Consider the following 4,195-nt stretch of genomic DNA (forward strand, 5'->3'; position numbering starts at 1 on the left):
GCGTGCAGAGTGCAGATCCCCCCAGGGGCCCCTCTCTCTCCCGGGCTCACCTGAGGGCCCCGTCCCTGCCAGCCTCTTCTGCCTCTGAGGGTGTGCAGAGTGCAGATCCCCCCAGGGGCCCCTCTCTCTCCCGGGCTCACCTGGGGGCCCCGTCCCTGCCAGCCTCTCCGGCCTCTGAGGGCGCGCAGAGTGCAGATCCCCCCAGGGGCCCCTCTCTTTCCCAGACTCACCTGGGGTCCCTGCCCCTGCCAGCCTCTCTGGCCTCTGAGGGCGTGCAGAGTGCAGGATCCACCCCCAGTGGCCCCTCTCTCTCCCGGGCTCACCTGAGGGCCCTCCCCCTGCCAGACTCCCTGGCCTCTGAGGGCGTGCAGAGTGCAGATCCCCCCAGGGGCCCCTCTCTCTCCCGGGCTCACCTGAGGGCCCCGTCCCTGCCAGCCTCTCCGGCCTCTGAGGGTGTGCAGAGTGCAGATCCCCCCAGGGGCCCCTCTCTCTCCCGGGCTCACCTGGGGGCCCCATCCCTGCCAGCCTCTCCGGCCTCTGAGGGTGTGCAGAGTGCAGATCCCCCCAGGGGCCCCTCTCTCTCCCGGGCTCACCTGGGGGCCCCATCCCTGCCAGCCTCTCCGGCCTCTGAGGGCGCGCAGAGTGCAAATCCCCCAGGGGCCCCTCTCTCTCCCAGGCTCACCTGGGGGCCCCGTCCCTGCCAGCCTCTCCGGCCTCTGAGGGCGCGCAGAGTGCAGATCCCCCCAGGGGCCCCTCTCTTTCCCAGACTCACCTGGGGTCCCTGCCCCTGCCAGCCTCTCTGGCCTCTGAGGGCGTGCAGAGTGCAGGATCCACCCCCAGTGGCCCCTCTCTCTCCCGGGCTCACCTGAGGGCCCTCCCCCTGCCAGACTCCCTGGCCTCTGAGGGCGTGCAGAGTGCAGATCCCCCCAGGGGTCCCTCTCTCTCCCAGGCTCACCTGAGGGCCCCGTCCCTGCCAGCCTCTCCAGCCTCTCTGGCTTCTGAGGGCGTGCAGAGTGCAGGATCCACCCCCCCAGGGGCCCCTCTCTCTCCCGGGCTCACCTGAGGGTCCCGTCCCTGCCAGCCTCTCCGGCCTCTGAGGGCGTGCAGAGTGCAGATCCCCCCAGGGGCCCCTCTTTCTCCCCGGCTCACCTGGGGGGCCCGTCCCTGCCAGCCTCTCCGGCCTCTGAGGGCCTGCAGAGTGCAGATGCCCCCAGGGGCCCCTCTCTCTCCCGAGCTCACCTGGGGGCCCCGTCCCTGTCAGCCTCTCTGGCCTCTGAGGGCGTGCAGAGTGCAGATCCCCCCAGGGGCCCCTCTCTCTCGCGGGCTCACCTGGGGGCCCCGTCCCTGCCAGTCTCTCCGGCCTCTGAGGGTGTGCAGAGTGCAGATCCCCCCAGGGGCCCCTCTCTCTCCCGAGCTCACCTGGGGGCCCCGTCCCTGTCAGCCTCTCTGGCCTCTGAGGGCGTGCAGAGTGCAGATCCCCCCAGGGGCCCCTCTCTCTCGCGGGCTCACCTGGGGGCCCCGTCCCTGCCAGTCTCTCCGGCCTCTGAGGGTGTGCAGAGTGCAAATCCCCCCAGGGGCCCCTCTCTCTCCCGGGATCACCTGACGGCCCTCCCCCTGCCAGCCTCTCCGGCCTCTGAGGGCGTGCAGAGTGCAGATCCCCCCAGGGGCCCCTCTCTCTCCCGGGCTCACCTGGGGGCCCCGTCCCTGCCAGCCTCTCTGGCTTCTGAGGGCGTGCAGAGAGCAGGATCCACCCCCAGGGGCCCCTCTCTCTCCCGGGCTCACCTGGGGGCCCCGTCCCTGCCTGCCTCTTCGGCCTCTGAGGGCGTGCAGAGTGCAGGATCCACCCCCAGGGGCCCCTCTCTCTCCCGGGCTCACCTGGGGGCCCCGTCCCTGCCAGCCTCTCCGGCCTCTGAGGGCGTGCAGAGTGCAGGATCCACCCCCAGGGGCCCCTCTCTCTCCCGGGCTCACCTGGGGGCCCCGTCCCTGCCCGCCTCTCGTACCTCTGAGGGCGTGCAGAGTGCAGGATCCACCCCCAGGGGCCCCTCTCTCTCTCTCCTGGGCTCACCTGGGGGCCCCGTCCCTGCCAGCCTCTCTGGCCTCTGAGGGCGTGCAGAGTGCAGATCCCCCCAGGGGCCCCTCTCTCTCCCGGGCTCACCTGGGGGCCCCGTCCCTGCCAGCCTCTCCGGCCTCTGAGGGCGTTCAGAGTGCAGATCCCCCCAGGGGCCCCTCTCTCTCCCGGGCTCACCTGGGGGCCCCGTCCCTGCCAGCCTCTCTGGCTTCTGAGGGCGTGCAGAGTGCAGGATCCACCCCCCAGGGGCCCCTCTCTCTCCCGGGCTCACCTGGGGGCCCCGTCCCTGCCTGCCTCTTCGGCCTCTGAGGGCGTGCAGAGTGCAGGATCCACCCCCCAGGGGCCCCTCTCTCTCCCGGGCTCACCTGGGGGCCCCGTCCCTGCCAGCCTCTCTGGCCTCTGAGGGTGTGCAGAGTGCAGATCCCCCCCGGGGCCCCTCTCTCTCCCGGGCTCACCTGGGGGCCCCGTCCCTGCCAGCCTCTCCGGCCTCTGAGGGCGTGCAGAGTGCAGGATCCACCCCCAGGGGCCCCTCTCTCTCCCGGGCTCACCTGGGGGCCCCGTCCCTGCCAGCCTCTCCGGCCTCTGAGGGCGTGCAGAGTGCAGGATCCACCCCCAGGGGCACCTCTCTCTCTCTCCTGGGCTCACCTGGGGGCCCCGTCCCTGCCAGCCTCTCTGGCCTCTGAGGGCGTGCAGAGTGCAGGATCCACCCCCAGGGGCCCCTCTCTCTCCCGGGCTCACCTGCGGGCCCCGTCCCTGCCTGCCTCTCCGGCCTCTGAGGGTGTGCAGAGTGCAAATCCCCCAGGGGCCCCTCTCTCTCCCGGGCTCACCTGGGGGCCCCGTCCCTGCCAGCCTCTCCGGCCTCTGAGGGCGTGCAGAGTGCAGGATCCACCCCCAGGGGCCCCTCTCTCTCCCGGGCTCACCTGGGGGCCCCGTCCCTGCCCGCCTCTCGTACCTCTGAGGGCGTGCAGAGTGCAGATCCCCCCAGGGGCCCCTCTCTCTCTCTCCCGGGCTCACCTGGGGGCCCCGTCCCTGCCAGCCTCTCTGGCCTCTGAGGGCGTGCAGAGTGCAGATCCCCCCAGGGGCCCCTCTCTCTCCTGGGCTCACCTGAAACCTAGGTTTGGTTTCATTTCCCTCAGGTCCTTCTTCCCAGCATGCTTTGCTGCCCCTTCTTCTCACAAACAAGGATCCAGCTTCCTATAATTGAGATTTACGCATTTTCCAACGTATAACTGAATAAATACATCTGAAAGTGTCTTTCGTTAGGTTTCACTTAAGAGCTTTATTGATAAATTATCCTTTATTAGGTTTCATTTCCCTCAGGTCCTTCTTCCCTGCATGCTTTGCTGCCCCTTCTTCTCACAAACATGGATCCAGCTTCCTATACTTGAAATTTACCCATTTTCCAACGTATAACTGAATAAATAAATCTTTTGTTAGGTTTCACTTATTAGCTTTATTGGTAAATTATCCTTTGTTAGGTTTGGTTTCATTTCCCTCAGGTCCTTCTTCCCAGCATGCTTTGCTGCCCCTTCTTCTCACAAACAAGGATCCTGTTTCCTATCATTTTATTTTTCTCTAAACGTATTTGGATTCTTCCATTTAAACTTGATGGAGGGGCAGAGCGATGGAAAAAGAGAGAAGGCTTTTCCTCACAGCCTTTCCCTCGCCCTTCCCAGGCTGCCCTGCGCAACCTTCCTCCTGGCGTGCTAATAAACTAAGAATAACCAATTATTATACTACTAAACCCACATAACCCAGGAAGCCTCCAAGAGACCTCGTCCTTTTCCTCATTCCCTTGGAGGCACCTAGAAGGGCTTCCCCCTTTTCCCGACGTCCCGCGGCTCCGGCGCCCTGGACAACAGAGGCCAAAATGGCCTTGGCCACCCGCCAGTTGTTTTACCTGCAATTTAGAGCTCCCAAAATGCTTTAAATGCATGTTGTGGCTGTGATTTGGATAGTGCTTTTAATATTCTGTTGGGAGCCGCCCAGAGTGACCAGGGAAAGCAATATTATTATTATTATTATTATTATTATTATTATTATTATTATTATTATTATTATCTCATCGCCTTGATTGCAATGAAACCTAAAGCAGACCCATTGAAATGCAATTATTAACTTGGTTTC

This window comes from Podarcis erhardii (assembly GCF_964252035.2).
Source record: "Podarcis erhardii genome assembly, chromosome: 12".
Taxonomy (NCBI): Eukaryota; Metazoa; Chordata; class Lepidosauria; order Squamata; family Lacertidae; genus Podarcis; species Podarcis erhardii.